This window comes from Epinephelus moara, chromosome 24, assembly GCF_006386435.1.
Source record: "Epinephelus moara isolate mb chromosome 24, YSFRI_EMoa_1.0, whole genome shotgun sequence".
Lineage (NCBI taxonomy): Eukaryota > Metazoa > Chordata > Actinopteri > Perciformes > Serranidae > Epinephelus > Epinephelus moara.
This window is the reverse complement of record NC_065529.1, coordinates 4,562,411-4,574,036: the sequence shown is the minus strand read 5'-3', so window position 1 is coordinate 4,574,036 and position 11,626 is coordinate 4,562,411. Positions and strand designations below refer to the sequence as shown.

The following is an 11,626-nucleotide window of genomic DNA, read 5'->3' as shown; positions in this document are numbered from 1 at the left end:
TTTTGCAAATGCACCACCACTCTGAGACATCTGTGCACTTGCACAGCGCAGCAGCCTGTATAGTGAGGAGAGCAGCGGTGAGGGGAGTGGGGAGTAGGGGAAGGCTCCTATTTAGGGATGCACCGAATATATTCGGCCGAATATTGCAAAAAAACACACATTCGGTATTCGGTGGAGTAAGTGAAAAGCAAGGCCGAATAATAGCGGCGTGTTTTGATAACGCAATCAAACAGCGTGCGGTGACGGACAGAGTAAAGTGTCGGCAGTGTGGCGATAAACAGTAACGGCGAATCCCGCCGGTTGTGGGTTGAACGGGAGTCACAGACACAGACAGGAATACGTATTCCTGTCAAATACGGCGGCGCATTATAACGGCTTACTGGCGAAGAAGTCCGGCTCCAGGTGAATAACTTGTTGTCATGACTGCTCAAAAGTACCTGAACAGCTGAGCCATGGCGGCATGTGGCGTATCAGAGGAGAAACTTTAGGGACTGTTCGTTACTTATGAAGGGACTTGTCAGGGGAGGAGGGTGGCTGTTTGATTTTTATTTCATTTATTTATTTTATTTTGATCCCCCCTATGTTAATCACTTATTGATGCTGTTTTTGAAGTATGAATAGGCCTAAGTCAATAAGTAATTTATTCCATTGAAATATCATTGATGTATTATAGAAAAGTGATTTATCTTTTTATAAATGACAAAAGGCACATCTGCCTAATTGTTGCTGTGGTATCCTGATACTACTCAGAACTGTGATACTGTCACTGGTATCGTACCGTGGGTCCCAACTGTGATACTGTCACTGGTATCGTACCGTGGGTCCCAATTTTGGTACCGTGACAAACACACACAGACTCTGTGTCTCTGTCTCTCTCTCTCTGTCTCTCTCTCTCTCTCCTAATATGAGATAAAAGAACAACTGAACCCCATTTACCTTAGTGAAAAGGTATTCATTTGAATGGAACCATAAGCCAAAATTATTAAACTTATTTTTTTGTTACTATGGAATGCACTTTTTCAGTTTGTTTACATAGACAAGTCTAACTTGTTCAGTGCAATCATTTTCTATATATATTTATTTTTTTTAACTTTTGGAATGAACTTTTTCAGTTTGTAATCCCGATGCATGTATTTGCATCAGTTCAAGGGGCCTTTATTTTTATATCAGTAAGTAATGCACCTTATTTAAATTGATGTTCATTTGAGATATCAAATAGTTTTTTTGTTTGATATCTTTTCGAAAATGTTTGAGATGCTTGCCAATAGTTTTTCATTGGAAAAAATAAATATCTCTTCATTTAAAGAGTCAAAACTGTTTTAGTTTTGTTCATAGTATTGATGTCATTATCTTAGGTATATATTTATATATATATAATGTATATGTGTGTGTGTTATCGGTTATCAGTTATCGGTATCGGCCTTTAGGAGCTGAAAGTTGTCGGTTATCGGTATTGGTTTAAAAGAAAAGTTATTGTGCATCCCCACATGAAGTTTAAGTTTTGTTTTTAATTGTTTGTTGAGTTTGAGTCAAAATACTTTTATCCATAATTGCCATTTTAAGAAGATCCTTCAAAAATATAAGGAATTCTGACATTAATACAGCATCCAAATAAATCTTATATGATCTATAGAATGTTGAGCACAGTATGAGAGCTTGTGTTGTTGGAGCCTGTGTATTAATAGACAGTTATGACAAGGCTGTAAATGTGAGCTCACGGCAGAACTACAGACACTTTGTGAAATGTGCAATCATCCCCCCATTCTCAAGACAGCAAGACTGCTTCAGACAGCTGTGAACATTTAGTCAAAGAGCAGTGGTTCTAGTATACACTAGGCAGCCAGGGTTATGCTTATATTTTCACGTGTCTTTATTTTCATATCTTCTCCATGGCTCATCAGCTGGCGGGGGTGTTGATTGTTTGCATGGAATGTGCAGTTATAAGCCTCGTTTCCACTTACGTATGTGTACGGAGACGAGGCAACTGGAAGTCCATTTATTGCTATGGGAATCTCTGTGATATGCCATGTGCCTACAAATCTCCCCTCCATAATATTACGGTCCAGGAATTTGCCTCAAGCAGGTTAAAAAAATATAACTTTTGCGGTGGATTTCAAAGAGGCCGTATGACAGTGTGCTAGCTTAGCTAACAGGCTGCAAACTGGCTAACAGACTGTCTTCTTCAATTCAGTTGCCTGTGTTGATCGTCAAGTGAGTTTGTATGATTAAAAAGAAAATGTTTTTTTTAAAGATATTTTTTGGGGGCATTTTTTGCCTCTAATGGACAGGACAGTTAAGTGTGAAAGGGGGAGAGAGAGGGGATGACATGCAGCAAAGGGCCACAGGCTGGACTCGAACCCGGGCCGTTGTGGCAACAGCATTGTACATGGGGCGCCTGCTCTACCACTAAGCCACCGACGCCCCAAAAAGAAAATGTTTATCTGGTTTTAACACATTTTGCTAAAATATGGTTATACATTATGTACAGTGAGACTGTCATTATGACTCATTCAGCTGTACATATGTCTTTTTAATTAGATATATCACAAAACATGCCACGTACCTGGCACGTCCTGTTTCTGTCCCGCTTATGTTTCAAGCGCATATTCAAAACTACTGTATGGCGAAAAAAAGACAAAATTAGCCTCTCCCTCATGGCTACAGGTAGTTTCTATCAGGTTCTATGCATTGGTAAAGAACTGCACTTCCTTGCGTTGGACACCAGAGACATCATCTGTATATATATGGATCTACGGACACCAGCCATATACGTAAGTGGAAACAGGGCGTTAGCCTCAGTCTTTTAGTATGATATCATGTTAGCAGCCATCAAGTGCATATATAAGACCCCCTTTGATGGTTTTGGTCTTTATAATAAGTAGGCTAAGAACATTAAACAGTGAACTGGAGACACTGTTTTTAACCAACCCCTGAAGCTAAAAGTAGCTTAATTAGCTAATGGCCATTGATGAGCTCTGCTAGCGACAGTCAACTCAATCACCGGAAAAATGTTGGAATTGTATGTTTCCACGAACTATGGATATGTTACATTTGCATGTTAGCAATGTGTCAGTAAAAAACAAATGCTTTTCGTGGGACCAACCCCACCAACAGGTCGCTACAGAACACGTCTGGAGCCTGAAAAGCTACTCGATACACAGCAATGACTCGCTAAGACACAACTGGTTTCGTTGATTGTCGGCCTCCAACAGTGATCTGCAGCTCAGCAGGCATCTCAACATCCACCATCCCCTTCAACTCCTGATGACAAACTCGGCTTACATATTATGTCACTTAAAAAACATTGATATGATGGGTATGAAAAGTACAAATATAAAGTATTAGTGGTTTACAACATTTTCTTTTGGCAACCAGGCAGCAAGGGCTGTCTTTTGAAACAGTCAAAAGGATGGTTGCCAGGTTTTAAATGATTAGCTGTTTTTGTCCACGTGTGTCTGACCCATTGTTTCAAAACATACAAATTACAAAGAATTTTAACAATAAATTTGCCCATCTTACCAAACAGTCAATTCCCTTTTGTTGTGGCCCTTGTCACTGCTAACTTAACTGATGCACACAGTGTCCCAGCCATCTCTGACAGGGCTCAGCCAGTGGGGCGCACTACACCTCATGCCATCCCCCAAAGACTCCACCTCCCCAGTGCAGTCACCCTGACCACCCAGCAGGTGTCACTCCAGCAAAAGGTGCGTGATCCCTCACTGGCTTCCCATCATCACCAAACATTTCTAATCGAGTTTGTTGGAACCAACACATTCTCACTCTTATGTCGTCACATATCAACATTTGGCCATGGACCTTACATTTTGTCAACACGCACGTGTTTGGGTTTAGGCAATAAAAGCACGTGGTTGGCACATATTTCTATTAACTGGAGTATTCCCAAAGTCATTTTCATTAACCAGTTCCTACATATCTCTTTACTATTGAGAATTTAGCAGCTGTTCATATGTAAATGATAGCTGCGGCATTGAATCATTTCACTTAAAAAGTTTATACAACCTCTGTATGTTATACTGTACTCAGATTGGACACTGATGTCAACTAAAACTGTCTGAAGTTTAAAGCTTTCTACATAATTGTTGCTGTGATTTAAACACATGACCTGAGCAATACATGATAATGTCACACTGGATTATGTATAACTGTTTTCAAAAGTGCAATACAGTGGAAGAACAGGGATTCAGCATTTTGGATAACTCAAATGGGACTTTTCTCTTGTAGGATGTCCACTTAATCCACTTATCCTTTCTGAACCTCCAAGATTTAACCCATAAGTCTAAAAGTACCTCATACAAACTTCAAAAAAGCAATTTTTCGCCGAACACATGGACCTGATGGAACTAGTCTTTGGCAATCAAAACTCCAGACATGTGATTTCTCTCAAAATTGAATTTGAGTGTTGGAATCTATACAGAGAAGTTTCTACTGACTTCATAAAATCTGTTACACTAAAAAAGTTTCAAATAGAAAACTCCTTGCTTTAAACAGGTGTTTCCAGGGTACAGGTTATTTCACTGAATTTCCTTCTCTACTGCAAATACTTCTGATGAGTCCTAAAGGTTTGGTAGGAATTCATTAAGCTGAGTCCCCTACCTGAATACAGGAAGATAAACCTCAGTGGCTCACTTAAATTTGTTGGCAGGTGACCTGCGCAGAGTGTACAATAATAATCTGTTTGGTTAATACAGTTCATGCTTATTCATTTTGATGCATAGATATGGGTCAGGGTTAGGCAACCTGTGGTTCCAGAGCCACGTGTCTCTTTCAGCCCCTTCCCGGTGGCTTTCTGTGGCTTTGATAAAAAAAAAAAAAAAAATGTGTGTATGTATGTATATATATATATATANTATATAAGACCTAAAATGATTCTTATATTTCCCAACTGTAAAAATGTGAGGCCAATACACCAAATAAAGAATGTTTTAACATCATGTAGTGGTGGCTAGTCTTGAGTCACAGGCTAGCTATAGATACCAAACAGAGAAAGGGAAAAGTCTCGGAGGAAAATAGATAATTCAGTAGTATGTGGATAGATTTGTTTTGCTTTCACTGCCAGCACTGCAAAGTTTAAGTAGCAAATAACCATTAATAGCCCACTGCAGAGTAGCCACCTTGTGGTAAAACATATCAATGGACGCTCATTTAGACCTATTAGTGATGTTGATCGGCTAGTTTAGACTTAATAGGCTGGGTTACCTTCATTATAGGGTTCAAATATGTTTTGCTGCTCCAGACGGATTTATTTATTTTTATTTATTTATTTATTTATTTATTTATTTATTTTTGGCCCCAAATGACTTTTTTGATAGTAAAGGTTACCAACCCCCGATATGAGTGAAGAGACATGCAATAATCTCTAATAATAATTTCTGAATTTATATGGCTTTGAAAAATGATTTTACCCATGTAATTGTGATTTTACTACACCCCTGTATTTTGTCAAAGCTGGCTGTTTTTTTAGAACCACTATCTGATGTAACCAGCAACTGATTTTCAATTAAATGTCTTATTTCAGAACAAAGACATTGCGGTTTGAGAATCAAATTTCTCTATCAAGGAGCAAACTCTAGATGTTATAAAGATTGTAGAAAAGAAAGAAATCATGGTCACGACAATTTGAACAGGCTGTTAAATGTAGTCATTTACCACTGTGACATATGCCGACTCTAATTTTGTACTTTAATTTGCATGCCAATTATGCATGCTGGTTATGTGTCAGATAAAGTGTAAATTGTATAGCCGCTCTCAGTTTTTCCTCATTTTCTTTTGGGCTCTGGCTCAGATCAATATGTAGAGCCATATTTCCATAGACTTTATGTAACTCACTGGACCTGCCTCAACATGTGACCAGAGGGATTGATTAGTTATCAGGGTTTTTCTTGGGTTGGTCATGAGGAACGGGAAAAAAATTACCCAGGCATTACCCTGGCAACGCATTTGGACGAGAATAGAAATTCACAGCACAACAGAGTTTGTCTACAAAGCAGATAGTTCTTTACGTTTCTATTTGTTTTGCAGCTCATTGCCCCTCAGGTCATGTTCTCAGTGCGCCTCCATCACTCAGCGTTTGATATTTTTGTCAATAAATCAGCGCAAAGCACCCTGTGTCAGACATGCTCCCTGGGTCTCAGCTCAGCCCGAGTGAATACATATTTATTCCAATGTTGAGCCAATGTGAAATTGTTTGATTTTTGCGCTGGCTGCTCACAGCATTTGTGTTTGATTTACTCGATCCAAAGGTCACAACAGGAGAGCATTATCGGCCTCATTTATGCATATGTTTACATGCTTTCCAACTTGTCTGTGTAGAACAAAGGCATCAAAATAACTGTTCCAGGCTTAAATGTTAAGTATAATAAAATAAATGTATGTACTATGTGTGTGTACACATGTACATACACTTTTTAAAATCCTGTGTTTTCCGCTTGATTCAATTGTTTATTATGCAAGTCTCTCTGAAAAGTGTCTTATTGTCCTGTTACCATAAGCCAGATTAGTGAACAGACTCATCTGAGCCGCCCTTAATCATTACCGTGCAATGAGCTTAATAAGGAGTAGAGTCTTTTTGCCTTCAGTTTTAGCTCTCAGGCTATACAGGATGTCCTACTTATTCTTGAAAGCTGCTGGGGCTTTAAGAAAAGGAGTATGTGCACTGCTACTACTCAGGACAGAAAAAAGGTCCTGCCAATGCAGTTTTTCTGGTAATAGTTTAAGTAAAATTCATATTCTCTTTTTAAAAAAGTGAAAAATTGCTCAAAGTCAAGACAATAAAGGACTCTTTATCACATAGAGTATACAAGACAAAAGGATTTGAAGAGGGGTTAGTGTATTAAAGCTGTAGTGCCAGAAATGTTATTGTATTATTTTTTGGACCAAGTGCACCAAAATGTTAACTGAATTAGTGCTGTGTTGGAGAATAAAGGAAATAATAAAGATAAATTGGGTGTAGCAAAAAATAATTTGTGTGGAACCTTTTGACAGACTAGAATTATGTAAAACTAATTAGTAAAAATGAATTAGATGAAACCAATTAATTGTACTCAAATGTATTATTTCATTACTAAAATACAATATATATTAAAAGAGCAGCTGTAAAATATGTAGCCTGTAAATATATTCCTAAAGTCCATATAACGTAACTGACTTGATTTGGGTAGACTTAAATGTCACTTTGATTACATAGTTTATTTATTTATTTATTTATTTATTTATTTATTTTAGTTAGTTGAATTTACATTTATTGTGTTCCTGTAATACAAGATAATTAAAACATCTCAATACAGCCAGGGTAATTTAGGCAATAACCCATTAAGCTTAACAACAATTAGGCTAGTCTGGCGAAAATCACACCATCTCCCTCCAACTCTCTGGTTGACTCCAGTTCACTAACTGCCTGGTGTGAGTGGAGACAGATGCTGACTTGCTTTCCCACTTCCACATGTCTTTAGAAAACAAAACTCAACCTAGAATAATGTTTAGATCTCCCCCTCGCTCTGATAATTCATTTAAATAAACCTGAAATGCAGTTCGGTGCTGCGCATGCCTTGTGCCAAGGGTGCAGAGAAGGAAAGGAGGAGCGTGAAGCTACAGCTGCTGCAGGTGTCTGTTCTCTGGGATTCTTTAAGAATATTCAAAGCTTATTTAGAGGATAATTTTAAGTATTAGTGGGTGATTATTTAATAAATTCACTGCGGTTTTCTCCTTAACACAAACAATTGATTACAAATTATTGCATGGTGGATTGAATTAAAAAAAAACAGTGAATTAAATTTTAGTTTCTGAACCAACAGGAAATGAAGCATTTAGCTGGGTCGCAGGTTAAATTAAAGGGTGCTGATGAGAAAGTAACAACAAGAGCCTGTATAAAATTAGCCCTGCATTTAAACCTGAAGAAAAGAACCACAATTGTAGGAAGCTGGATTTGATGTAAATGAACCAAACTACCACCACAAAAGACTATTTTCTCTTAAGCACTTTGTTTACTTCATATCTAATTGAAGAACTCGGAGGCAGAAATCATCCTCAGTGTGTCGGTGTGTCAGAGCAGCTTCTACTCTGTATACCCAGAATCATTTAAACCTCACCGCAGAACACGGTCCCTCATTTGTACACAGTAAAATGTTTGTTGACTCAGCAGATAACATGAAATAAGACAAGTTTATCTACAGGAGAATAAATATTTGAAAACAGGACAGAATTCCTGAGAGTGTTACTGCATTATATTCTATTTTTATTTTAATCTATCACTTGCCACCTGAATTTTGTTTTCCTATACATAAAGAAATACATTTCCACCATGAACTGATGCGGAAAAAATTTCGCCAGAATGCAGGAAATGAAGTATTTCCTAGGAAAGACCCCCCCAGACCAGTGGCACGGCAAGATTATATTTTATAGTACGCACTGGAACCGCCCGCCCACTTGTAGGGCACCTTTAACGTTTAGGTTCCGAGGCATGGACAAAGTCTACTCAGTGAGCGAGCAAAAGATTAACATTAAAGTTACTGACACAACTCCACCATAAAACTCTGATTAGCCGACCACGTGCATTTCAAAGACCAGCCAACATAACTGACAGCAACAGCCAGCAAAATAATCAAATACAATATAATACACTGAATATAGCCCAGAAAAATGTACAGGCATCTGGCAGACAACAGATCCCCTCATTTTGCAGCGGCTTCACACAGCAACAACATCAGCATCAATCCATCCATTTTCATCTGCTTTACCAAAGTTGGGTCACGGGGGCAACAGGCTACTGTAAGCAAAGCACCCCAGCCGTCCCTCTCTCCAGCAACGCTTTCAAGCTCCCCCTGGGGGAACCCAGGGTGTTCCCATGACAGATGAGATATGTGATCCCTCCAGCGTGTTCTGGGTCTGCTCTGGGGCCTCCTACCAGTGAGACGTGCCCGAAACACCTCTACTCCGAGCTAATTCCAGATGACCGAGCTCCTTATCCTATCTCTAAGGCTTAACAAAACCACCCCCTGGAGGACACTTATTTCAACCGCTTGTATCGATCTCATTCTTTCAGTCACTACCCAAAGTGAATTACCATAGGTGAGGGTTGGGACGTAGATTGACCAGTAAATCGAAAGCTTTGTCTTCCGGCTCAGCTTCCTTTTCACCAAGACAGTCCAGTGCAGTGACTGCATCACTGCAGAAGCTGCACCAAACCACCGATCCAGCAGTTAGGTATAGAAAATATACAGCAACAATATGTAACGCAAAGCCCAAACCAAGCTGCTACAATAAGCAATAAAAAGGCCAGATGAGTAGTAGTATTCCTACCTATTTGAGGTTCATTCTGTGTCTCCCTGTTTCATCAAACTCCTCCTCTCAAGGCTTTGTAAAGCGGGTGGATCCTGGACATGTAGCTGGTTGCTTGCCTCTGTCGTTGTAACAGCGCAACGTTAGCAGATTCGGTGGTCGTCCTGCTGCTCTCAGTTGTTTTCATTTGCTTAATTGTAATTACTTTTGCTTGCGAACACACACGATAAGTAACGCAATATTGCTAGCATCACAACTGAGCACCAGAAATGTTTATCGTAGGGTGACCATATTTTGATTTCCTAAAAAGAGGACACTCGGCCCGGCCACGAGATGATGATTAAATGATACTCGCAGTTTACTCAAAGATGCCTTATAATTTTAATATATTTTGTTGGGGTCAACATATATTAACCTCACTCGGCGGCACCATAAATGTTGGGGTCAACATGTTAGGTTTCACACGGAGGCACCAAATATGTTGGGATTTAATTGGCTATCGGAAATAATTAATAATTAATAAAACTGGTCGCTCGGGGTCCTTGCAGAGTTAGACGCTGGGTGCTAACTCACTTAGTTCCTTGTTGCTGGAAAGCTAGTTGCAATGGCCTTGTGTTTGCAACAAAGTCTGTGATCAGTTGCCCTCCCTTTAGTGGTTTGGGCTATGGAGCAGGGGTTTGGGCCTCTGCTGTCCCAGCCGGAAAGAGGGGTGCAGGTGCTACAGCAGCTGGAGCAAGAAGAGGAAGAAATCTGATGGAAGGGAGCAGATCTTTGCAGGATGCCTGTGACATCACAGAGTCACATGTTACTGTAAAAGTTCTGTCCAATCAAGTTGTGAGACTTGTGTCTCACTGAGGTGTGAGCTGAGACGACCTGTGGAGATGGGTGTCACCTAGCTCTTTGTTTGAAGACAAAGAGCATGCAGTGGAAAAAGCTTTTAAATCTCCAGTCATGATTTTACCAAATGAAAAATCATCTGTGGTCCTGTGAATGTCATGATTTTACCAAATGAAAAATCATCTGTGGTCCTGTGAATCCCAACAATTTAAAGTTTATATGTATGGATAGAAAATACAGTTATATTACAAAATAATATCTCTCAAAGACAGAAATTCAGATAGGCCCCTATAGATAGGGGACACATAGACACACTAGAGTGTGGCTACCCGATCTGACCCCAACGGGTCCCGACGGTTGGCCTACCCGAAGGGTCGGCCGGGTTCGGTCAAAAATGTATTCAAATAAACACAAGAAGTTTGTGCTCTAGAAAAGGATCAGCACTTAGTGAATAACCTAAGCCCTGTGATAAGCTATTATGGCAAGGCTTAACTATACAGACCAGTGAGTAGTGATAACTAACATGTCTTTGGGGTCATCGGGTGGGAACCTCCTTTCACCTGTGTTTTGTCTAGTTGGTCCCACGACACCTCCAGGAGGCTAGACAGTGATCTCTGGCGTCCCAGAGACACTCCCCTAATGCCAGGTCTCACTGCTCTCCACACCAACCCAATAACCTCCTTTACCTTACTTACACATGGCTTTCTCAGCCCAAACAGCACTGCCACCTTCAACCAAGCCCAGGCTCCATACATGCGAGTTCCAGGTAGAAGCAATGCTGATACTACCTTTCCTAGCACATTTGCCATACTCTATTTCACACGCTACATAGCATAACTCCAATATAAGCTAAAGTTAAAGGAGATAAATAAACTTACAGGATCAGCAAACACACTCACCTTGCAGCATGGTCTCAATCAAAAGGGATTCAAATAGGCCACTTCCACACTTAAATAACCTTCCTCTTCCTGGATTTCCTCCTTACTTACACATGGCTTTCTCAGCCCAAACAGCACTGCCATCTTCAACCAAACCCAGGCTCCGTACATGCAAGCTCCAGGTAGAAGTAGTGCTGATACTACCTTTCCTAGCACATTCACCATACTCAATTTCACATGCTACATAGCATAACTACAATATAAGCTAAAGTTAAAGGAGATGACAGAGTGATACATCCTGTCAGCCGAGGGGTTTCCTATCTGTGCAGCCGAGCACCGCAGCACCTCCACGGACTACTACATCCAGACGCTCCCGGTGTTTCCTCCACAGGCTCCACTTCACTCAACTTCACTCAGCTGCCCGACAAACCCGCTGCTTCTTCCCACTTTAACCTGAATAACAAACCAGGGCTCGGTGCTCCGGTTGGATCCAAACTGAGAGCCGGGGCTAACGTTAGCTGGGAAGCTGGCGGAGGCTAACTGGCTGCTTCCCTCCGGTCATGCTGCGGCTAACGCTCCGCTTGCCGCTCCCAGCTAGCTCCGGTTTGTTATTAGCT

At 40.3% G+C, this 11,626-nt stretch overlaps 1 protein-coding gene across 1 annotated transcript in view; it reads left to right on the top strand.

Annotated features, from left to right (window-relative positions):
* LOC126385455 (contactin-4) overlaps positions 1-11,626 on the top strand; it is a 90,836-nt gene that overhangs the window by 41,785 nt on the left and 37,425 nt on the right. The gene's annotated exons all lie outside the window — the stretch shown is intronic.